The sequence below is a fragment of the Chlorocebus sabaeus genome, chromosome 16 (assembly GCF_047675955.1).
Source record: "Chlorocebus sabaeus isolate Y175 chromosome 16, mChlSab1.0.hap1, whole genome shotgun sequence".
Lineage (NCBI taxonomy): Eukaryota > Metazoa > Chordata > Mammalia > Primates > Cercopithecidae > Chlorocebus > Chlorocebus sabaeus.
The window spans coordinates 29,867,771-29,894,017 of record NC_132919.1 but is presented as its reverse complement, the minus strand read 5'-3'; positions in this window follow the sequence as shown (position 1 = coordinate 29,894,017).

Sequence of the window (26,247 nt, the reverse complement as noted above, 5' to 3'; positions counted from 1 at the left end):
AGGGGATTTCTAGATGACATTGTTCACTCACATTTCTGTTTCCCACAGATTAACCCATCCCAGCAGTCATAGGAAGACTTTCCCCCTCTAGTCCTGCCCTCTGGATCTGATTTGATTGGAGAGTGTGGTCCTGTGTGCCCACTCTCTTCTCCAGGTGTCAGGATGTCAGTACCTCGTACCCAAGAGCTGCAAGTCTAATGATCCCAGAGGGGTTGTTGGTGGTGGCAACTGAGAAGTAGGAGAGAGGAGGAAGGAAAGGGAAAGAGAGAGAGTGGCCATCAAGGAGAATGGAAACGCCCCGTGTGCTTCCAGATCGTCTCATCTGTGGTCTGCTGCACCATTGCTGATTTCCATTCCCTCTTTTTATTTATTATGATTAAATTAGAACTCTTGGTAAGAGGTCAGTTGTTTTAGCTAAGAATGACTTGATTGATTTATTCCTCTTAGTGTCAAAGAATAACAAACCTTGCCCTAACTTGAGCCCTCCCTGGCTGTCTGGGAGTATACTCACTGTGGTCCGTGTGGGCGTGGCAGTGGAGAGAGCCCTGAGCTGGGAGCCAGGAGCCCTTGGCTCCTGGCCAGGCACTGCCACTGTGTAACCATGGCAAGTCACTTGCCCTCTCTGGACTCAGTTCTACCATCTGCAACTTGAGAGGATGATCTTTAAGAGTGTTTCCAGCTGTGACATCCTATGGTTCTATTTTATCTTCACTTATTCCTTTTCTAGTGCTTCTCCTTTCTTTATGGAGATCCAAGTTTCTGACATATAATTTTCCTTCTCTCTGAAAAACTTTTAACATTTCTTGCAAGGCAGGTCTACTAACAACAAATTCCCTCAGTTTTTGTTTGTGTGATTCTCTGCTAGAGATCAGAAACACGGTAACAGAAATGAAGAGTACTTTTTTTTTTTTGAGACAGAGTCTCGCTCTGTTGCCCAGGCTGGTGTGCAGTGGCGCGATCTCAGCTCACTGCAAGCTCGGCCTCCCGGGTTCACACCATTCTCCTGCCTCAGCCTCCTGAGTAGCTGGGACTACAGGTGCCCGCCACCACGCCCGGCTAATTTTTTTTGTATTTTTAGTAGAGACAGGGTTTCACCGTGTTAGCCAGGATGGTCTCAATCTCCCGACCTCATGATCTGCCCTCCTTGGCCTCCCAAAGTGCTGGGATTACAGGCGTGAGCCACTGTGCCTGGCCTGAAGAGTGCTTAGAATTTTTGTCACTCTGCTTATATAACCCATCTGTTCTTGCATGTTGTCTACGTTTCCCATTACAACCCTTAGCTTTTTTTTTTTTTTTGAGACATCATTTCGCTCTTGTTGCCCAGGCTGGAGTGCAATGGTGCAATCTCAGTTCACTGCAACCTCCGCCTCCTGGGTTCAAGCAATTCTCCGCCTCAGCCTCCTGAGTAGCTGAAATTACAGGCACGCGACACCATGCCCAGCTAATTTTTGTATTTTTAGTAGAGACGGGATTTCACCATGTTGGCCAGGCTGTTCTTGAACTCCTGACTTCACGATCCACCTGCCTTGGCCCACCTCAAAGTGCTAGGATTACAAGTGTGAGTCACTGCTCTGGCTTTTTTTTTTTTTTGACAGGATCTCGCTCTGTTGCCCAGAATGGAATGCAGTGGCGCATGATCAGGGCTCACAGCAGCTTTGACCTCCCAGGCTCAAGCAATCCTCCACCTCAGCCTCCCACACATAGCTGGGACTACAGGCATGCACCATCATGTGCAGCTAATTTTAAAATATTTTGTAGAATCGGGTCTTGCTGTGTTGCCAGAGCTAGTCTCAAACTCCTGGTCTCAAGTGATCCTCGCACCTTGGCCTCCCAAAGTGCTGGAATTACAGTTATGAGCCACCATGCCTGGTCGCCCTTAGCATCTTAATTATAGCTTTTTAAACATTTCTGGTCTGATTTAATTCCAACATTTCTGCCTTGTCTGAGTCTGGTTCTGATGCTTGCTCAGTCTCTTCAAACTGTGTTTTTTTGTGTTTTAGTATGCCTTATAATTTTTTCTTGATGGCCAGACATGATGTACTGGGTAAAAGGAACTGTAGTCAACAGGCCTTTAGTGAATTGGTGGTCAGATGCTGCGGGGAAAGGAAGTATTCGATAGTCCTGTGATTAAGTCTCAGTCTGTTGGTGAGCCTGTGCCCTTGGGCTGTGACCTTCACAAGTGATTCTCAGTCCCCCCTCCTTAGGTGGAAAAGGGTGGCTAGAGGGGGCTGGAGTTGGCTATTTCTCTTCCCCTGGGTTATTGGGCTCTGATAGGTTAGGCTATGATAAACCTAAGCCCAAATAGATTAGGCTATGATAAAACAGTTTGTACTGAGCGCAGTCCTTATTTATTTATTTATTTATTTTGAACGGGGTCTCACACTGTCACCCCTGCTGGAGTGCAATGGCGTGAGTCTCCTGCTTCAGCCTCCCAAGTAGCTGGGATTACAGGTGCCCACCACCATGCCCGGCTAATTTTTTTGTATTTTTAGTAGAGATGGGGTTTCACTATGTTGGCTGGGCTGGTCTCAAACTCCTGACCTCATGATCTGCCCGCCTCGGCCTCCCAAAGTGCTCACAGGTGTGAGCCACCGCACCCAGCCGTCCTTCTTACAAAGAACAGAATGCTCTGGTGTATTTCAGAATGGCTACTTTTCACCTCCTCCTGCCGGAAGCACTACATTTTTCTCTGATCATCACTGTGAGAAGCTGTTAGAGCTCCTGTAGATAAAACTCACGCAAGAGTGAGGACTCGCCTGCGACTGGACTCCCTTGGGGTTTCACTCTCAGACTCGTCCATGCTGAGACTCCAGCAATTACCAGTTACCATTCAGGTTTTCCTGCCCCAGTACTGGTTCCCGCAGTGGTGTCTGCTCAGGGTTTCTGTCCCGCTAAGTTGCGATTCTCTGTGCACACCTGTCTGTCTCTCCAGTTTTGGGGTAGGATGCAGATGTATAGCTATAAAACAAATGAAGCAAGGTTAAAAATGAAGCATAGCAAAAAAGGCTGGAGGTGGAATCATGGGTGATTTTTCTTTCTCTGGGGAGACAGTTTTGCTATGCTTACTGCATTTTCTATGTTGCCTTTAGTGAGAATGTATCTCTTTTGTAATGGCAAACAAACCACATTTAAATAATATTTTAAAGGCTGTTCCATTTTGTGCTGCTGGGAGATGGGAGACCTGGTTGACCCTCACGTCCATGCCTGGACCCACCAGGGACATCGATGGGTTGGAAGGTGTCAGGGGAATGTGTTGGTGAAGAGATGAGAGCCCCACAGCTGCCCGTGTTGGCAGCAGCTGCTCAAACAGAGGCTATTCTGCTTAAAAAAATAAAGATGGGGTCATCCTTATGCCCTGGAATGGTCCTAGGGAAAAGGAATTAGTTGCCTTCTAAGGGAATCTGGAGGGCAGAAGCAGCACTGCTGGGGGAAGCCTCAAGCTTTCAGGGACCCAACTTTTGGCTTAATAGAAGAAAGACTGGCCAGCCTTGCAAACTGTCCAAGATTAGAACCAGCATAGCCTTGAGAGACAGTGAGCCCCTCGTCATTGGGAGAGTATAACCAAGGCTGCTGACCATTCTCAGGGACACTGTAGTGGACCTTTCCTGTAGTGCTTTGGGACTGTGGTAGAGGAGCTCAAAGCTGCCCTTTCATTTGTTAAGGGAGAAGGAAAGAATTGGAAGAAGAGGAATTAATGCCATCATGGCCAAGAGAGGGACTTCTCAAGTCGGACAGCTGGCTTTACGCGCTGGATCTGGCTGGGCGCTATGGCTCAAGCCTGTAATCCCAGCACTTTGGGAGGCCGAGATGGGCGGATCACGAGGTCAGGAGATCGAGACCATCCTGGCTAACATGTTGAAACCCCGTCTCTACTAAAAAAAAATACAAAAAACTAGCCGGACGACGTGGTGGGCGCCTGTAGTCCTAGCTACTCCGGAGGCTGAGGTAGGAGAATGGTGTAAAATCGGGAGGCGGAGCTTGCAGTGAGCTGAGATCTGGCCACTGCACTCCAGCCTGGGCGACAGAGCCAGACTCTGTCTCAAAAAAAAAAAAAAAAAAAAAAAAAAAAAAAGCGCTGCATCTACTAGCCGTGCAATTTTAGGCAAGTTGCTGCACCTCTCTGTGACTCAGTTTTCTCATCTGCAACATGGGTGAAATAACAGGGTGGCTGTGATCAATTAATGAGATAGCACATGAAGGGCTTGCTGCAGGGCCCTGTACACAAGAGCTCTGTAAATGAGCTTGGCGATGGGGTCGTCATTTTCCAAGGCACCAGAGATCCCAGGCCTCCTGCAACTTACCCCACTCCCAAGTCACTCATTTCCTCATCTGTCGGCCTTGTCATGTTTGGAATTTTAGCATCTGTTGGTCAAAAGTCATATTCTGTATTTGGCTGAACTAATTTTGTCCCAGATTATTTCTAACAGAGTCAACATTCTTCCCCCTCCTGCCTCTGAATCTTCTCAAAGGTAGACATTCTCCAGGCAGGCTGCTCTCTTAGCTTGGTTTCCTTGGCCTCCCTCCCCGTGTCTGTGCCCAGAATGTAATAACAAATCCCGTCTCCCAGCCAGGAGCTGGGTGCCCAGGAATTCCGGCCCCGCTCGGCCAACTCTGGTTGCCAGCGCATCTGTTTCTAATCAGTGCAGCAGGACGCATTCTTTCTGCCGAGTGTGCAGGCCCGGAGCCTGGGGACTGTGCTAATTGATTGCTAAATGGATCTTGTCATTTCCAAAAGAGGCCTCTAGGCCTGCCCTTTGCTCTGCCTCTGCTCTCCACCGGCCAAAGAGCTTAAGAATTAACTCGTCCACTGCCTTTGACGGGAGGCAAGGACTGTCTCGAACTTCAGTGCTAAGAATGCACCAGGAGCCTTGGAAAAGCCTCTGCTCTTTGTAAAGAGATTCACGGCTGAAAAAGCGCTGCCATGGACGTGACCCCATTTGATTCTCCTGGTGGCTTATAGGGGGAGGCCTGACCCCACTGGACATATGAAGAAATAAAGGCTCGGGAGTGTGAGTTGAGTGGCCCGGGTCACCCAGAGCTGCTAGCAAGGATGAGACTGTCTTGAGCCCTACTCATGCTGGGTCCAGGTTCTGTCCCCAGACCTCAGCCCATTGGCAGTGTCTGGCCGGGGCTTGCTGTTGAGGTTGCAGAGAAAGTGGACAGCACAAGGTCTGCTGACGGGGCTGTCTGGGTCGGCAGGACACTCACAGATGTCTTGGTGTCTAGCTGCCCTGTCCTGACGACAGCACCAGAATGGGGAAGATGCTGCTCATGTTCAGGGGTGTAGCGCTGTGCCTCAACCTTCTTTCCCTAGCTGCACAGCCCCTCCCATCCCAGCATCCCAGCACCAAGGCCTCTGGGCTTCCCTGGCACTTACAGAAGTATTGAGTCACCATCTGTTTTCTCGTCTGTCTCCCCAGCTTGAAGCCAGGGATTGTTGTCTTTCTGCCTCTAAATCTCTACCTAGAACAGGGTCTGCTCATAGTAAGTGGTCAGTACATAAATGCAGAATGAATGAATGAATGATTCGTCCTGGACTGTTTTCTGTGATTTCCTTCTTCTTGGTCTCTTGGCAGGATTGGTCAGAGAACAAGATTTCAGTTTACTCTCAGCAGAACCCTTTAGCACTCAGATGCCTCAGTTCCTGACAAAATCTCTCAGCTTCAGTCTTCACATATGTCAAATGGGATGATTCCGTGTGTCCACCATGGGCTGGTTGGAGGACCAGTTGAGATCATGGAAATTTGAACATTATACTCATGTGAATGCTGTGTGTGTGTGTGTGTGTGTGGGGGGGGGGGTTGGTTTGGTTGTTTTTTGTTTGTTTGTTTGTTTGTTTTGAGAGGGAGTCTCCCTCTGTTGCCCAGGCTGGAGTGCAGTGGCATGATCTTGGCTCACTGCAACCTCCACCTCCCAGCCTCAAGTGATCCTCCAGCCTCAGCCTCCTGAGTAGCTGGGACTACAGGTGTGTGCCACCACGCCTGGCTAATTTTTTTTTATTTTTCACAGAGGCAGGGTCTCCCTATGTTGCCCAGGCTGATCTCAAACTTCTGGCCTCAAACAATCTTCCCACCTCGGCTTCCCAAAGTGCTGAGATTACAGGTGTGAGCCACCACACCCTGCCTGTTTTAATCTTTAAAACAAAATTCAGGGCTCAATTCTCTTCCAGAAGCTTCCTCATTGGCTCACACTGCCAAAAGGGCTTATTGTGGAATCAGGGGTGCAGAGAAGTTCCTTCAGCCTGTAAAACTATGTATGGTATCAAAGTAACTCTTGGTTTAGACTAAGTGGCTCAGATAGACAGCACCCAGAAGAAGGGGGCATTCTCAGCCTCGTGAGTCCCAGATCCCGAGTCCTCGCCACCTTGGGGCCCCTTTCCGCTATTCTTCCTCTCTTCCCTACATTGATTAAGACTCAAGTTAAGAAATCAAAGAGAACCGTGCTTAACTCCTGGATCTCCTTCTTTCTAGCTCTGTGACTTTGGGGAAATTATTTAAGCCATCTGATCTTACCATGTTAGGATGGGGACAATAGCACACCTTGCAGGGTGTTGACAGGAATTACTGAAATATTGTACAAAATATGCTTCACAGTGGGTGGGCATGTGTTAAGTGCTCCGTAAGTGCTAGTTATTCTGGTTGTGCTGGAAGGAGCCCCCTAATTCTCTGTCTCTTCTCCCTTGGCCATGAAGTCCTCTGCCATCTGATCACCCCACTGACACTTTTACAAAGGCCTCTCGTACTCTTAATTGCAAAATCCAAAGGAAAAGAGCTTCATTCTTACCCTCTGTAGCCTCTTGGCAGCATTTGACACCATGACCTTTTCCTTCCTGAACATTCTCTCCTCCCTTAGTTTCTAGGTTAAAACACCCCCTTGGTTCTCCTCCTTCCCTGACCGTTCTTCTCTGTCTCTTTCATGTGTTCTTTCTTGGCCACAGTCCTAACGCCTGCTCTTCCCCAGGGTCCTGTGTGTTTTTTCTCAGTTAGTAGTTACCAGAGTTTACAGGCACAAAACACACAGTCCCTGCCCATGAGAGCTTATAATCTGGCAGTACTCAAGCTAACTGGCACCTATTGAGGATCTGAGAGAAGCCAGGCGCTGTGCTTTGTGCTTTTAATGTGTCATCCCATCTGACACTTGTAGACCGACCAGGGCTCACATCCCAGCCCCATCACGTCAGTCCCTGGGGACAGCAGCAGATATTCCCCAGGTCCCCTCACCGGTGGGGAAGGAGATGGTAAGCAATGCCAGGACCTAGGCTCGTGTGGAGGTGAGCCTGCCTGCCAGCCTATACAACCGCAAGCTCTGGGGCAAACAGGCATAGAGAGAAAGGGCTGGTGATTTACAGTTGTAAAACTATTGTCTTGTCTCCTGCTTTGCCACTCATTTGCTGTGTGACCCTGGATAAATCACTTTACCTCTCTGAGCCTCAGAGATATCAGTGAGGCCCAGTATATGAATGCTGAGTAAACAAGATGCAAATTTTTGTCATCTTTAAAGCACTTTCAGGCATATGATCCAGTCGGATCCTAACAAAGAAATGACTTGCTTGAGGTTCTGGCTAAGCTGCAAATTCCAGTTGGATCTCCTGACTTGTGGGGGCACCATTTGGTCAGTTCCACAATGTTGGGGGCCCTTTACATATATGACTCCATTTGCTTTTCCCATCTATCCTGGTGACAGTATGATCATGCCCATTTCATGAATGAGAAAAATGAAACCCCAAGAAGTTAAGCAATGTGTCCCAGGCCCGCACAAGTGGTGGGAACCAGGCTCTGTCCCGGAGCTGTGCTCCTTCTGCTACGGGACACTGCTGTTTGGTCCCTACATTCACCAGCTGCCACCTGATCCATAATTTGGTTTCGAATGCGCCAGCCTCCCAGGAACACCATTAACTGTCTTGGGCCAGGTATTCACCCACCGTCTTACACAATAAGTAGCTTTAAACAAATTAATGTTTTGTGGCAACCTGTTCCCAGAACCTAATCATCTTTGGGAGAACTGGGAGGGTGTAGGGTGGGGGAATTAATGAAAGGAATGTGGGAGATCATCATTCTCTCTTGAGAGATTGGATTGTGGAACATCCCTGGGGCTTCTCAGAGCCCCCAAAGCCCTGTGTGTAAAATCACGTCAGGTATGATTACTGAGTACCTGAGCTAAGTGACTTGATGTGAATTATCTCATTTAATGCTGGCATAGGCCCTATGTGACAGATGCTATTTTCATCCACAAGTTACAGATTCAGAAACCGAGACCAGAGAGTGCACAGCTAGTGAGTGGTGGAGCCAGGATTTGAACCTGGACAGTCGGAGTCCTTAGACTGAGCCCCCAAGTGCCACATCACAGTGGCGGAGGACCGGGGGGTCTCTGAGGTGCCTCGCAACTCTGTGATTGACTGAGCCTTTTCTCTCTTTCTGTCACTCCAGCCAGCCTTCTTCTCTAGTTCTAGTTCTGGAAGCTTCCTTCCCTCTCCACTCAGCGACGCTGCGGGAGATGCTGGCAGAGCCCTGATGGCCGCATCTGTGTCTGGTCTGTGCACTGTGTCTCAGTCAGTGCCCTAAGCTCCTCCTTGGCAGTCCAAGGCGGAGTTGGCCAGAGCTTATGTTCACATTTTAAAGATTTATTCTGCTCTTTGAATCTTCTCTTCCTTTGCCTTGCACTGTTTATTGAAATAGTTCATAGGATACTGTTAAAGACTAAAACAAAACTCAATGGAAACATATTTATGGGTGCTGATGGGATTGCTGCCATGTGACGAGGTTGGGAAATAGTTCTCTTGGGTGCATGTTGAGCTTTAGAATGGCCAGGGGGGTGGGGGAGCAGGGACTCACTTCTTGGCTAGCTCTGCAGTTTTACACCCTGCTTCCCAGCGATCCAATCGGATTATTCTTCCCTGTTTTGGAGAGCTGTTGCTTTTGTGAGTCCATGCCTCTCCGAGGCGAGGCGGCTTAGGGGCTGGTCCCGAAGGTCCTTCTCTAACCTGGTCCTGTGTGCTCTGTACTTTGAATAAAGTCCTCATTGTTTCTGGCACGTGAAGGACTCTTCTTGGCTTCCAATGTAGATGCAAGGTTTTCGTCTAACAGGTTATTTCTGTCCTAAGCTGTGAAGAGGAATCAAAAATATATATACCTCATAGCTATCTTTCCCACACTCCAAACTGCTGGCTTCTTAAAGGCACTGCAGTTGTTATTATTAATATTATTTTCCTCCAGGGCATGGCCCAGAGAGGCCCGCGGGGGCTGGGAGGGCATGGGCACGCTCAGAGCACAGGCTGGGGGCCAGCACAGAACTTCCAAGCAAGCAAGGGCCAAGGCCTAAGCAGGGACCAGGCGGCAACTGGGGGCCCAAGTGTGGGGCCCAGGACAGGAAGGAGCCACAGGCAGGAGGGCAGCACCTAGCCCAAGCTGGGAAGGCAGCTCCAAAGTAGCAGAGTTGGAATCATGGGCCCACAGTGGATGTCATGAAGTCCAAACAAGTGACCCCCGGCCAGGGTGGGAGGTATGTCCCAAAGCCAGACAGAGTGTGAGCCCTGTGCCTGGGCTATGGGCAGCTTTCCTGGGAGGAACAGATGGAGGGAGAGATGTTCACTACACTGTCCCCCACTGGCAGCCAGGCCCTGCCAGGGCAGGTAACTGCAGCCAGGGGTCAGGCCAGTTTGCTGACTGGAAGCCAGGTGGGATGAGGTGTGCAGTGCAGAGGTGAAAACATGCTAGCGTAGTCCAAAAGGCTAATGTGGTCTGAGCAGATAGGGAGCCTCTAGGTCAAGGGAGGGGAGAGAACTGTTCTACCCAGTTTAGCCACAATGTTGCATTCAGCTCTTTACAACACATCTGTAATATTAAATTAAACGTTTAATTTAATTTTATAAATAAGAATTGCATTCACATGGTTCAAATGCAAAAATAAAATATATAAACAGAGAAACAGCAAAAAACCTCTTTATATACTCCACTCCACTCACCCACCCCAACCAGTCTCCTCTGTAAATATTGGCATTAGTTTCCTGAATATTCTCTGGAATGATTTTAAGTTTAAATAAGAAACTATAAATATATGATTTAAAAAATATGTTCTCCTTACAGTAAAGGTAAAATAGGCTGGGTACATGGCTCACACCTGTAATCCCAGCACTTTGGGAGGCCAAGAAGGGCAGATCACCTGAGGTCAGGAGTTCGAGACCAGCCTGATCAACATGGAGAAACCCCATCTCTACTAAAAATACAAAATTAGCCAGGCGTGGTGGTGCATGCCTGTAATCCCAGCTACTCAGAAGGCTGAGGCAGGAGAATCGCTTGAACCTGGGAGGTGGAGTTTGTGCTGAGCCAAGATCATGCCATTTTACTCCAACCTGGGCAACAAGAGAGAAACCCCATCTCAAAAAAAAAAAAAAAAAAAAGGTAGAATACTGTACACTTTGTTCTGCAATTTGCATTCTTATTCCTTTTTACTGCTGGGTAACATATTTTAATAACATCTTTATCCATGGCATCAGCTGACATTTTGCATCTGTGACGAGAAGTGTAAGTTCCTTCCTTACAGTATTTCAATCTCACTGAATCCTCATAGCAACCTTACATGGTAGGTACTATAGTTGTGCACTACGTAATGACATCACAATCAGCAATGGAGCACATATACCATGGCGGTCCCAATGCAATTACAATGGAGCTGGAAAATTCCTATTGCCTAGTGACGTTGTAGCCATCATAATGTCACAGTGCAACACATTACTCAAATGTTTGTGGTGATGCTGGTATAAACAAACCCACTCCACTGCCAGTCACATGATTATAACATGTACAGGCTGGGCATGGTGGCTTATGCCTGTAATCGAAGCACTCTGGGAGGCCAAGGTGGGTGGATCACTTAAGGCCAGGAGTTTAAGACCAGCCTGGGCAATGTGGTGAAACCCTGTCTCTACAAAAAATACAAAACTAGACTGGCATGGTGGCATGCTACCATGCTTCCCAAGTCCAGCTACTTGGGAAGTAGCTGCAGTGAGCCATGATCCTACCACTGCACTACAGCCTAGGTGACAAAGTGACAGAGTACAGAGTAAGACACTGTCTCAAAAAAAAAAGAAAGAAAGAAAGAAAGAAAAGGACAATTACGTACAGTGCCTAATACTCGATAATGATAATAAACTACTAATGTTACTAGTTTATGTATTTACTATGCTACTTATTATTTTAGAGTATATTCTCTCTACTTACATAAAAATGTTAACTGTAAAGACTATTTCAGATGACTAAACATACTCTGTTGGCCAGGTGCAGTGGCTCACACCTGTAATCCCAGCACTTTGGGAGACCAAGGCAGGCGGATCACCTGAGGTCAGGAGTTCGAGACCAGCCTGGCCAACATGGTGAAACCACGTCTGTATTAAAAAATGCAAAAATTAGCTGGGCGTGATGGCACATGCCTGTAATCCCAGCTATTCAGGAGACTGAGGCACCAGAATCACTTGAACCCAGGAGGCGGAGGTTGCATTTAGCCGAGATTGCACCATTGCATTCCAGCCTGGGTGACAGAGAGACTCCATCTCAAAATAAATAAATAAATAGTAAACAAATAAACTCTGTTGGTGGGCCAGCAATATTGGGATGAGCAATAAAACAAAAGCTTACATAAATCACTAATTATTTTTCTTCTTCATACAATTCGTTTTCTTGCCTTATTTATTTAGAGACACAATCTTGCTCCATCACCCAGGCTGGAGTGCAGTGGCATGATCACGGCTCACTGCAACCCCCACCCCCTCAGCTCAAGCAGTCCTCCCACTTCAGCCTCCTAAGTAGCTGGGACTACAGACATGCGCCACCATGCCCAGCCAAATTTTGTATTTTTTGTAGAGACAGAGTTTCATCATGTTGCCCACTCTGGTCTTGAACTCCTGGACTGAAGCCATCTGCCCACCTCAGCCTCCCAAAGTGCTGGGATTTTAGGCATGGGCCACCACACCTGGCCCTTCTTGCTTTATTTTTAGAAAAATCACTAACTATGGTTATAATTAATATTTTTACATAATTTCTGTTCTATTGATAGCAGTAATCTGCTTTAACATTATTATTATTATTATTTTTAGACCCTAAGACTCTGTTGCCTAAACTGGAGTGCAGTGGTGTGATCATAGCTCACTGCAGCCTCAAATTCCTTGGCTCAGCCTCAAATTCCTTCCATCCCAGCTTCCTGAGTTGCTGAGTGGCGCATGCCACCATACCTGGCTAATTTTTAAAGAAAATTTTATAGAAATGGAGTCTTTCTTTGTTGCCCAGTCTGGTCTCTAACTCCTGATTTCAAGTGATCCTCCCACTTTGACCTCCCAAAGTAGTAATGACCTTAAAAAAAATAAAATAAAATGTATTCAAATGTATTTTCATGTACATGTAACAAATTTTCTCATGCACCCCATAAACTTGCATGAAAAAGAAATTTTTAAAAGTATTTTCATCAGGCCGGGTGTGGTGGTTCATGCCTGTATCCCAGCACTTCGGGAGGCCGAGGCAAGTGGATCATTTGAGGTCAGCAGTGTGAGACAAGTATGGCCAACATGGTGAAACCCGTCTCTACTAAAAATACAAAAAAAATGAGTTGGGAGTGGTAGTGCACGCCTGTAATCCCAGCTACTCAGAAGTCTGAGGCATGAGAATCACTTGAACCCAGGAGGCGGAGGTTGCAGTGAGCTGAGATTGTGCCACTGCACTCCAGCCTGGGTGACAGAGTGAGATCCTGTCTCAAAAAAAAAAAAAAAAAAAAAAAAAAAAAAAAAAGTGTTTTCATCAAATTGAGGTGAATGTAAAAAATTAAAAATGATTTTTTTTTTTTTTTAAAAGTTCTCTTCTAAATCAAGTATCGGCAAAATAAGGTCCATGGTTTTGGGCCTGTTTTTGTAAACAAGCATTTACTGAACACAGCCACATCTATTCCTTTACATACTGTCTATAGCTGCTTTTTTGTGACAACACCAGAGTTGAGTGTTTATAACAGAGATCATATGTCCTGCAAAGTAAAAAATGTTTATTGTCTGGCCCTGTGAGAAAAAGTTTGTTGACCCCATTCCAAATTATCTCTTAAAATTAAAGGTAAAATATAAGTTATAATTAATATGAAACTAATAAAGTTATTTAATAAAATCATTTTTAGTTTTTGATAATTTAATTAAATCTTATTAAATATTTTTATTAAAAAGCTATTTGCAATTCTGCAGTTCAGTGTCTGACAATGTAAAGAATTAGTATCATGCTTCATGTATATCAGGGGTCTCCAGCCCCAAGGCCATGGCCTGTTAGGAACAGGGCAGCGCAGCAGGAGGTGAGTGGCAGGCGAGTGGGTGACGCTTCGTCTGTATTTACAGCCATTCCCCAATGCTCACATTATCGCATGACTCCATCTCCTGTCAGATCAGTGGTGGCATTAGATTCTTATAGGAGCGCAAACCCTATTGTGAACTGTGCATGTGAGGGATCTAGGTTTTGTGCTCCTTGGTTTTTTTTTTTTGTTTGTTTGTTTGCTTGTTTTTTTGAGATGGGGTTTCACTCTTATTGCCCAGGCTGGAGTGCAATGGCACAGTCTTGGCTCACTGCAATCTCTGCCTCCCAGGTTCAAGCAATTTTCCTGCCTCAGCCTCCGGAGTAGCCAGGATTACAGGCGCTCGCCACCATGCCTGGTTAATTTTTGTATTTTTAGTAGAGACTGGGATTCACCAGTTGACCAGGCTGGTCTCAAACTCCTGACCTCAAGTGATCCACCTGCCTTGGCCTCCCAAAGTGCTGGGATAACAGGCATGAACCACCGTGCCTGGCCAAGGGATCTAGGTTGTGTGCTCCTTATGAGAACATAATGTCTGATGATCTGAGGTGTAACAGTTTCATCTGGAAACCATTTCCCACACCGTGTCCATGGAAAAATTATCTTCCACGAGATCAGCCCCTGGTGCCAAAAAGGTTGGGGACCACTGATGTATATTACGTCTAAACCTAGATATATACAAATCTAAGACTAATATGAATTATTTAAGATTGCAAAGCATCCCTCAGCCACTCTTGTGCAACTCTTGAGAATGCCGTATTAATTTATGAATAGCTCTAGAACAACTAATAGGAGCATCAAAGAAGCAAGAAAACAACTCAAAGCCCCTGGAAAATGTGATCTATTGAATGCAAGGATCTGGTGCATTCCTGCTACATGACAGGAAAGATTTTGCAAGTTATTTCATGTGTCTTTTCTTTCTTTCACTCAAGTGTTTCTGCTGCTTGCATCCTCTCTGCTCAGTGTCCAACCTTGGCATTGGCAAAACCCACAAACCTTCATGGTATTTAAGGGTAAAGTTTTGGACAGTAACGGTGTTGACGCAGTTCCTGGGGCCTGGACGGTGTCAGTCATGAGAGCAGCTGTTTAGGGCTGGGGCTGGGCTGTGCCAGGGCTGAGGCAGGATCCCGAATTACAGGCAATCCAGTGCTTGTTAATCGACTTATTTATTTTTGTGGGTTTGTGATATGCACGGCCCACTAGAGCTCAGGGCCTAAGTGTTAAGTTTAATTCTGGTCTGGGGAGAAGCTTTCAGGACTCAGAATTTTACCTTGAAGAAGAAAATGTTTTTTCTTTGCCTTGTCCTTACCCCTGTATCTCTTCATCCCAATCCTCTTTTTCCCTCTTCTCTCTGAAGGAATGTCTTGGGGACACTTACCCCATGCACAAGGCCAGAACTGAACCCGGATGTGGACATTACATGGAAGGACCTTTTGACCTCCTGGAAGTCAGGGGTTCTAACAAGGAGGCCACCTGACACTCGAATGGGCAGCTGGCAGAGGAGGTGGGCGCCTGCCCCCAGAGGTGCTCAGCCATGGGTTCATGGTGCTAGAGAATTTCTGTGTGGGATAATGGGTTGGTTTGGAGAAAGATTCTTGATTCCGATCACCCTAGGGAGTCCATATCCAGTCTCCGGAATATCATCCCTTCCAGTCTTTATCTGGATACTGAGTTATGGGCGGGGGTGAAGATGGTGGTTATGGGTGGGTTGGACTTGCAGATTAGCCAAGTGCAGACCAAAATAGCCAACAATTAACTCGGCGGGACCAGCCTCCTGAGGATTGAAGTTTCCAGGAAGGTCCTGAGTAGAATGTGACCCAGCCTCCCATCTCTGAGGCATTTCCTGAAAAACCACTTGCTCTCCCAATCAAACCTGCTCCCATTATTAATGATCTGAAGCTCCTTAATAGGAGGCAGCCTGAGGCTGCCGCCAGAGAATCAGCTTCAGAGTCAATGAGTTGGATGTAAGTTTGAGTTTTGCCAATTATTAGCTATGTGAACTTGGTCAAGGTATTTACACTGACTCAGTTTCCTCATCTGCCAATGGATATAGTGACACCCATATCTACCATACAAGGCTGTTGGTGGGGCGAAGGGAGGAATGGATCTGGACAGGGTTTGTCAATCAGAGGGTGTTCTTCCTTCTTCCCCAACCCCCACTGACTACCTGGCATTCGAATGCCTCTCCTATATCAGGGGAATCCCAGAACAGATGGGAAGCAGGACCCTCTTAGAATAAGAGAACTAAATAAGGAAAGATGTTCCTCTCCTCTCCTTCCTGACACATAGGGAGTGCCAATGACCTGGACTCCACTGTGTCCAGGCTTTTACCTGGGCCCTGTAATCCTGAGGGAGTAACAAAAAGACCCCCATGCCCTGTGGTAGGGTGGTATAAGAGGGTTCTGGGGTCCAATGTGGGTGGTGCCGGGAATGGTAACTGAATATTTAATCACAGCAGCTGAATTAGGGTTACAGTTAACGTGGCTGGGTACCTTCTCAGCATTCATTTCCTCCTTCTTCTTAAAATAACTAGGATTAAATTCAGATATCCACTCTTTCCCCAAGTGGTCTGTGTGCGTTGGGGGCAGCCCATCCCACCACAGTTTTAAGGATGGCCCTGGGTTGATCTAAATTTAAATAATCTAACTTCTCTTGCCAGGGATTGGTTCAGCACTCTAGATTTAAGTCAATCAGTTTAAGGAGTTCCCCTAACCATAGTTATTGGCTAGGGGTAAGCAAGTGACTTAGGTTGGACCAATCAGACTGAAGGGAAAGACTTCAATTCTATGATTAAGGAAGAAGCTGATTGGTCTTGAACACCTAGAATATTGCCAGCACTCCGACACGCCCCCTTGTGTACCTTTTCCTTGTGTACCTAACCCCAGCCCTAAACAATTGCTCTCATGACTGACACCGTCCAGACCCTAGGAACTGCTTCAACGCCGTTACTGTCCAAAGCTTTACCCTTAAATACCGTGAAGGTTTGTGACTTTTGCCAATGCCAAGGTTGGACACTGAGCAGAGAGGATGCAAGCAGCAGAAACACTTGAGTGAAAGAAAGAAAAGACACATGAAATAACTTGCAAAATCTTTCCTGTCATGTAGCAGGAATGCACCAGATCCTTGCATTCAATGGATCACATTTTCTAGAGGGAAGGGTCATCCTCTAGTTATATCTTCCCAGAAATAACTACTATCCTGACTTTCAAGATAATATCTTTCTTGCTTTTCATTTGCTTATCATCTCTCCTATGTATTCACGCCTAAACAAGATGTGTTCATTTTGCATATTTTGACATATATATTTTAAAGAAATTGAATTATTCTAAATGTATTCTTTTGTATTGTTTGTTCAACATTGTATTTGTAAGCTTCATTTACGTTGTTGCATATAGCTATAGTTTGTCATTTCCATGGCTATATGGCATTCCATTTATGAATATACTACAATTCATTTATCTGATCTCCTATTTTTGGAGATCTGGGCTGTTTCTCGTATTCTGGTTTAACAAGAAAGCTGCTACAGACATTCATTGTTCATCACTTTTGGTGCAGATACACTGCATGAGTTTGTCTAAGTATGCTCTATTTTTTCAACTTTACCAGAAAATGCCGAACTGTTAATCAAAGTGGTTACACCAATTTATTGTTCTCTTTTTTTTTTGAGACGGAGTCTCGCTCTGTTGCCCAGGCTGGAGTGCAGTGGCCAGATCTCAGCTCACTGCAAGCTCCGCCTCCTGGGTTTACGCCATTCTCCTGCCTCAGCCTCCTGAGTAGCTGGGACTACAGGTGCCCACCACCTTGCCTGGCTAGTTTTTTGTATTTTTTAGTAGAGATGGGGTTTCACCGGGTTAGCCAGGATGGTCTTGATCTCCTGACCTCGTGATCTTCCCGTCTCGGCCTCCCAAAGTGCTGGGATTACAGGCTTGAGCCACCGTGCCTGGCCTATTGTTCTTATAAGCAGTGTATAAGAGTTCCTGCAGCTACACATCCTCACTAAGCACCTGGTAGTGTCAGCATTTGACTGTCCTTATGGCATGTATGTAGTAATATCTCTTTTTGGTTCCAATTTACATTTTCCTGATTATAAATGAGATTGAGCACATTTTTATGTGTTTATTAGCCATTTGGATTTCTTCGTTTATAAAGTGCCTAGAAAGAATTTTGCCTTTTTTTTTTTTTTTTTTTTTGAGATGAGGTCTCACTCTGCTGCCCAGGCTGGAGGGTGGTGGCATGATCACAGCTCACTGCAGCCTCAACCTCCTGGGTTCAGGCGATCCTCCCACCTCAGCCTCCCAGGTAGTTGGGACTACAGGTGTGCACCACCATGCCTGGCTAATTTTTATATTTTTGGTAGAGACAAGGTTTTGCCATGTTGCCCAGGCTGTCCTGGACCTTCTGGGCCCAAGTGATTTGCTTTGCCTCAGTCACCAAAGTGCTAGGATTACGGGTGTGCACCACTGTGTCTAGCCTCCAATTTGCTGTTGAGTTGTATTTATATAGTTTTGTTACTACTGTTTTAGTCAGTTCTTTGAGTTGCAAATATCTTCCCTCACTCTGTGAATTGCTTTTTCCCTCTTTTAAGAGCAGAAGTTTTTAATTTTAATGTAGTAGAGTTTATTAATGTGTTCCTTTATGACTTGTACTTTTTTTGAATATGTTTAAGAATTTCTTCTCTGCCAGCCGTGGTGGCTCATGCCTGTAATCCCAGCATTTTGGGAGGCCAAGGCAAGCAGATCAGGAGTTCAAGACCACCCTGGCTAACATGGTGAAACCTCGTCTCTACTAAAAGTACAAAAATTAGCCAGTCATTGTGGCAGGTGCCTGTAATGCCAGCTACTCAGGAGGCTGAGGTGGGAGAGTCACTTGAGCCCAAGAATTTGAGGATGCAGTAAACTATGATAGCATCACTGCACTCCAGCCTGAGCAACAGAATGAGATCCTGTCTCAAAAAAAAAAAAAAAAAAAGTAAGATAAATAAAAATATGCCTCTGACATATATCATGGTTCTTATTCCATCTGGAATTGATTTTTATGTATGGTGTGAGATAAGGGTACAATTTTCACCCCCTCCCCGCAATATGAATACTCAACTACTCAAGACCCATTTACTTATTGCAAAGTCCTCCTTTTTCTCCCTCTCTGCAATCCATCTCTATTATACACTGTGTCCATATTAGCATGAACCTATTTCTGGACTCTCTTTTCTGTTCCATTGGTCTATTGGTCCATCCCTGAGCCAACACTACATTGTCTTAATTACTACAGATTTATAATAATCTTTATATTTGGTGAATCAAATTCTTCTACCTTGTGAGGGAAATTTCAAGGGTCTCTGAACTATTCTTGTTCCACTGCATTTTCATACAAAGTTTAGAATGAGTGCATCAAGTTCCACAAAATAAAAAATAAGTAGCAGGGATTTTAATTCAACAAAATCAAATTGGGAAGACTGTTGAGTTTGCCAGCCCACAAACAAAGTATATTTCTGCTTTTATTGAAGTCCTTTTTAAAAAATAGCTTCAATGGGGTTTGCTTGACTTACAATAAAATGCATATATTTAAAGTGTACAATTCAATAAGTTTTGACATATGTAGACACCCATGAAACCAACATTACCATCAAGATAATGAACATATCCTTCAGCGGCTAAGATTTCTTCCTGCCCCAGTATAATCCCTCCTCCCCAGTGCACCCCACCTTTGCCTTTATAATGATATTGAACTTTTTTCCTTTTTTCTTTTTTCTTGAGACAGAGTTTCACTATTGCTAATTTATATATATATATTTTTAGTAGAGACGGGGTTTCACCATGTTGGTCAGCATGGTATGGATCTCTTGACCTTGTGATCCACCCGTGTTGGCCTCCCAAAGTGCTGGGATTCCAGGCGTGAGCCACCGTGCCAGGCCTTTTTATTTTTATTTTTACTGTTTTTGAGACAGAGTCTCACTCTGTTGCCCAAGCTGGAGTGCAGTGATGCAATCTCTGCTCACTGCAACCTCTGCCTCCCAGGCTTAAGTGATTCTCCTGCCTCAGCCTCCTGAGTAGCTGAGATTACAGGCCTACACCACTACACTCGGCTAATTTTTGTATTTTTAGAGACAGGGTTTCATCATGGCGGCCAGGCTGGTCTTGAATTCCTCATCTCAAGTGATCCACCCACCTTGGCCTCCCAAAGTATGAACTTATCTGTATATATCTTCTTTGGTGAAGTGTCTTTTCAAATCTTTTGCTTATTTGTAACTGGTTGGTTTTCTTATTATTGAGTTTTGAGAATTATTTATATTTTGGATATAACTCAATTTTTAGATATTTGCTTTGCAAAGGTTTTTTTCCCCCAGTCTGGGATTGTCCTTTTATTCTCTTGTGTGCCTTCGGAGAGCAAGAGTTTTAATTTTGATGAGGTTCATTTTATCAATTTGTTCATTTACGGATTGTGCTTTTCTTGTCATATTTAAGAAATCTTTGCGGCCGGGCGCAGTGGTTCACACCTGTAATCCCAGCACTGATGGGAGTGCTGATGCGGGCAGGATCACCTGAGGTCAGGAGTTCGAGACCAGCCTGGCCAACATGGCGAAACCCTGTCTCTACAAAAAATACAAAAATTAGCTGGGCACAGTGGCATGGGCCTATAACCCCAGCTACTCGGGAGACTGAGGCAAGAGAATCGCTTGAACCTGGGAGGCAGAGTTTGCAGTGAGCCGAGATGGCGCCACTGTACTCCAGCCTGGGCAATAGAGTGAGACTGTCTCAAAAAAAAAAAAAAAAAAAAAAAAAAGAGAAATCTTTGCTTAACCCCAGTCACAAGGGCATTCTGCTATGTTTTCTTTGTATAGTTTCAGTATTTACATTTAGGTTTGGGATCTATTTTGAGTTAACTTTGGTATATGGTGAAAGGTATGTTTCTGCTTTTTTGAAGTCTTTTTTAAATGTCTCTCAGTACATATTTATAATTATACCACAAACAGATTGCACACCTTTTGTTAGTTTTATTCCTAGTAATTTAATATCCTATGATCCTGTAAATAACTGTTTAAAAAAACTTTTTTTTTTTTTTTTACTTCTGATTGCTGATATGCAGAAATGTGAATGATTTTATTTGTATTAAATTTGTATCTACCAATATTATCAAGCTTTCTTATTAACTCTAATAATTCACCCATAGACCCTTTTGGATTTTCTATATACAAAGTTTATATCATCTGCAAATAATGACAGTTTTGGTTTTCCTTTCCAATTCTTTTGCACGTGTTTTCTAGGTAAATTGACCCTTTTACCATTATGAAGTGATTCTCTTTTCTAACTTCTTTTTTTTTTTTTTTGAGGCGGAGTCTCGCTCTGTCGCCCAGGCTGGAGTGCCGTGGTATGATCTCTGCTCACTGCAACCTCCACCTCCCAGGTTCAAGTGATCCTCCTGCCTCAACCTCCCTAGTAGCTGGGACTACAGGCACCCACCACCATACCCAGCTAATTTTTTTGTATTTTTAGTAGAGACGGGGTTTCACCATGTTAGCCAGGATGGTCTTGATCTCCTGACCTCGTGATCTGCCCGCCTCGGCCTCCCATAGTGCTGGAATTACAGGCGTGAACCACCACACCCGGCCTTTGTAACTTCTTTTAACTTAATGTCTACTTTGTCAGCTATTAATAACATGGATATTTATGATAATTAACATACTATACAGATGTTTTCTTTTGATTAGTATTTGCATGGTTTATATTTTTATATCCTTCTGCATTTACCCTTTATGTATTATTATGTATCTTCTGTAAAAAGCACATAGTTGGAATTTTATTTTAAAATCATGTTGATAATCTTTACCCTTTAACTAGAATAATTATATAATCAATATACTATGTATCTTTGGGTTTAAATTTACCATCTTATTTTGTTTTCCATTTGTCCTGCCTGCCCCATATTGCTTTTTGTCTCCTTTCTTGCCCTTTTTTAGGAGTTACTGACTCTAGAAAAAAAATTAATTTTAATTTGTAAAAACATCTTTTCCCATTTTTTAGTGATTGCCTCAGAAGGTACAGCACACATTGTTTTTTATTTTGAGAGACAGGGTCTCAAACTCCTCGGCTCAGGTGATCCTTCCACCTCATCTTCCTCCTGAGTAGCTGGGACTATGTGTCTCATTGCACCCAGCAACATGCATTATCAATCTACCAAAGCCAAAAGTTGATCAAAAACCTTCACCTTCCTCCCAAACAATGAAAGACTCTTTTTCTTTTTCTTTTTCTTTTTTTTTTATTATTATACTTTAAGTTCTAGGGTACATGTGCATAATGTGCAGGTTACATATGTATACTTGTGCCATGTTGGTGTGCTGCACCCATCAATTCGTCAGCACCCATCAACTCGTCATTTACATCAGGTATAACTCCCAATGCAGTCCCTCCCCTCTCCCCCGCCATAATAGGCCCTGGTGTGTGATGTTCCCCTTCCCGAGACCAAGTGATCTCGTTGTTCAGTTCCCACCTATGAGTGAGAACATGCGGTGTTTGGTTTTCTGTTCTTGCGATAGTTTGCTGAGAATGATGGTTTCCAGCTGCATCCATGTCCCTACAAAGGACACAAACTCATCCTTTTTTATGGCTGCATAGTATTCCATGGTGTATATGTGCCACATTTTCTTAATCCAGTCTGTCACTGATGGACATTTGGGTTGATTCCAAGTCTTTGTTATTGTGAATAGTGCCGCAATGAACATACGTGTGCATGTGTCTTTATAGCAGCATGATTTATAATCCTTTGGGTATATACCCAGTAATGGGATGGCTGGGTCATATGGTACTTCTACTTCTAGATCCTTGAGGAATCGCCATACTGAAAGACTCTTAAATCAGTTTGACTCCACTAGCTCCCTCCCAGTGTAGATGCTATTGTTGTATTTAATGCATGTTTATTAATTCCATGTGTGTGTATATATATTCACATATATAAATATATATATATATAGAGAGAGAGAGAGAGAGTGTGTGAGTGTGTTCAAACTTGTGGTAAGAGTCTAGTCAGTAAAACAGAAATGACTCTAGACACGTTAGGCTGAAGCCACAGGACTGGGACGTATCGTACTCCTACTTGAGTATATCCTTTTCTACTCAATGTAATAAATTCCCTTTTCTCTTACAAAAGGAAGTTGTGGTTGTCACTTCCATTTCTATCAGTGGAGGGGAGCTGGCCCACAATGTCCTTGGTGAGGGATCGGGGGTGGTAAGTCAGATGGGAGAACTGGGACATTCTCTGTCAGCAGCTGAGTGGGGACTGAGAAGGAGCCCATATTCTTTAGAAAAGAACCTTCTACCAGTCCCGTAATTAGGAAGTGGCCCAAAGCATGACAGTACCTTCTTGGTGCTGTGTGAACGTAGCAGTTCAGCTAGGGTGGGCTGCCCCCTTAAATCCTCTGCAGGGGACACCATACTAACATGACCTCTGTTGTGGGGTCTGCTTCATGGGGAGAAAGCACTGAATTTGAAGCCTGGAGGTGTGAGCCTGAATTGGCATGACCCTAAGTAATATTTCTTCAACCTCTCCAAACCTCAGTTTCCACATCTGTAAAATGGGAGGAGCAATACTTACCGCCAAAGGGTTGCTGGATGGTCAAATTAAACCACTTATGTTAAAAAAATTTCAAAAGCCTAACAGAGTGTCTGTGTGTCATATAATGGAGCTAGAATCAAATCATCTGCCACACAGGCAACACAAGGGACTGCTAGAAGGATGGGAGGGCCAGGGGACTCGTAAGAAATACTGAAGAAGAGCTGGGTGCAGTGGGTCACACCTGTAATCCCAGCACTTTAGGAGGCCGAGATAGAAGGATCACTTGAGCTCAGGAGTTTGAGACCAGTTTGGACAACATGGCAAAACCCTATCTCTATCAAAAATACATAAATTAACCTGGCATGGTGGTGTACACCTGTAGTCCCCACTACTTAGGAGGCTGAGGTGGGAGAATTGCTTGAGCCCAGGAGGCAGAGGTTACAGTGAGCCTTGGTTGCACCATTGCACTCCAGTGTGGGTGACAGAGTGAGACCCTTTCTCAAAAAAATTAAAAAATAAAAATAAAAGAAATACTGAATAAGGAGCAGCAGAGAGAAAGAGAGAGAGAGAGAGAGAGGGAAAGGCCCTGGGTCCAGGGCTTGGATAAAACAGCCCTGGGTTTATCCAACTCCCTTTACTCTAATTCAAGGCTCACCAGGCAGCCTCTGGTTACTAAATTGTTTTCCTATTGACCTTGGTCTGGGCCTGAGGACAGGAGCGACCTACTGGGTATTAGGCAAGTTCACATGTTGGTTGTTTATTGTTTGTCTTAACTCTGTGCAGAGGTGTCATTAGCCTCTTTTTTTCCAGTGAGGAAAAACTCAGAGACACTAGGGGGTTTGCTCAAGGTCACTCTGCTGGGAAGCAGGAAATCCAGGGTCTCTCCGGCCCCAGCATCCCCTTTCCCATCACAGCACACTTCCTCCCAGCAGCAGGTCCAGGGCCCCCAGCATGGGTACCTTTGACCCTGAAAAGCCATGCCCTCATTGCAGGCTTCTGAATGGGCATTCAGCTTTTGCAGTGGAATCTTAACTTGGGAATTTAATTCCTTTTCTCCTTCCAGCCTGAGCCCCACCTCTGCCCATCCCTAGTGACTTGAGAGAAATCAGGCTCTGGAATCACCCAGACATTGAACCAGTGTGACTCAGTAGCCCCAGTGGAGAGGGCTGTCCTCTCCAGGAGCCCCTAAGCTCCAGCTGTCACCACTGACATTGCTTCACTTGGAGAATCTTTTGTAACAGTGATGTGCCCTGCCAGCTGAAGGCGTTAAGAGGCCTGCCAAGTTGCCGGGGGCTGGAGGGTAGGCAGTAACCAAGCCCACTGCTGGGTTTGTACAGCTGCCTACAGGTAGGGTGACACAACATGTCCCAGTTTTCCATCAAATTCCCAGGAAAATTGGGATGGTTGGCCACCCTACCTCCAAGTCTAAAGCACTGTCTTTGCACTGATAGCCATGGTGGGCAAGCCAAGGGGTGGATCTGTTTGCCCTGTGGGCCCATCCTTTGACCCAGACCCTGGGCAGGAATGGGTACCTGTTACCCAGCTTGCCTCCAAAAGCCATTAATCGGCTCAGAATATGTGACCCCCTCGGCCAGTCAACCCAGCTCATCCCACTGTGTCAGAGACCATGGGGTTAAGGGAATAACTGTTTTAGGAAAAAATCAGGCTGGATTTTTTCAAATTCCTTTTACTCGTCAATGGCCAACCACCCCTGCCTCCTTAGCAATGCTCTGTCCATCTTCTGGCTGGCCTGCCTATCAATTTTCTCCTGATGGGTTTGCTGCCGGAGAGGTCACCTCTGGCCTGGCTCTTATGAGCAGTGTGCTTTATGGCAAGCATGTGCTCCGGTGCTCCAGGGACAGCGTGACCTTGGCCCTGCTCCTTCAGCCTCTGACCCTTGGGAGATCAATGCAGGGAGAGGAAGCATCCATGCCAAGGAATGAGTCTCACAGCCACCGCTTCAGCTCAAAGCCTGGACTGCAAAGGGATCATGATGGGAGATTTCCTCTAGGGAGAGGATGGGCATCCTAAGATCTGTGGTCAGGGTCTGGCCTGGGAGGTTCTGATGAGAGGCCTGGGCAGTTGTGGTTGGCAGAACAATGGCCTCCAAAGAAATCCACTCTCTAATCCCCAGAACCGGTGACTGCGTTGCCTGACATGATAAAATGGACTTTGCATACAAAAAAGTTAAGGCTGTTGACATGGGGAGATAGACTCGATGTAATCACAAGGGTCCTTACAAGAAGGAGCCAGGAGGTCAGAAAGAGGAGAATGAGGCAATGTTGGCCACAGAAGCAGAGATCCAAGTCATGCCGCCACAAGCCGAGGAATACGAGCAGCAGCTAGAAGAGTCAGGGAGTGGATTCCCCCAGAGCCTCCGGAGGGAACCAGCCCTACTGACACCTTGATTTGAGCCCCTAAGGCTCATTTCATACTTCCAGCCTCCAGAACCATAAGAGAATAAATGGGCTTTTTAAGCCACCTAGTTTATGGAAACTTGTTACAGATGAAATAAGAAACTCAGTGTGGTTGGAACAACGCACGATCATTATTGCTCAAGTTCTGAGAAAACCAGGGCCTCCCAGCTGAGTGAGGAGGGTGTGGTGGAGCTGAGCACCGGGTTTGGCACACACAACCTGCTCTGTAAAGGGGCACTCCTGGCCTCGTTCCCAACCTGTTGCAGAGAATCAGGTAAGTTCCCTTAGGGGGAAGGTGTCTGACTTTTGATCTGTATCCTCACTACACAAAGTTGATCCATAGACCGGCAGCACAGACTCCACCTGGAGTGTTGTTTGCACTGCAGAATCCCAGGCTCCAGCCCAACATAAGCGAGTCAGAACCTAGATTTTCACAAATCCCCCACTGCTTCTCGTGCATACAAATGCTTGAAAGGTGCTGATCCTAAGAGCTTGCTAAATCCTGAGAACATTGTGGTGAGGCAGGCACAGCAGTTATCACCTGTAGGCAGAGAAAACAGAGAGGTCGAGTGACTTGCCAAGGCACACACAGCTGGTGAGCGGCAGAAGCAGGCCTCAAACCCTGGCATGTCTAACTCTAGAAGTGGCATCTTTGCCAACAAGGGGCGAGGGAGAATGACCTAGAGGCATCACACCCGAGATCCCCGCCTCCTGCCGCTTTCTGCTCATGCCCATTTTCATCCTCTCATCTTTCTCTACTCACCTTTCTCCCTTCCTCCCTCTCCAGTCCCTCCCACCTCCCTCCTCCTCCCTTCCTCCCTCTTTTCATTTTTCTTTCTTTTTCTTTCTTTCTTTCTTTTTTTTTTTTTTTTTTGACAAGTTCTCACTCTGTCGCCCAGGCTGGAGTACAGTGGTGCCATCTCAGCTCACTGCAACCTCGCCTCCCGGGTTCAAGTGATTCTCCTGCCTCAGCCTT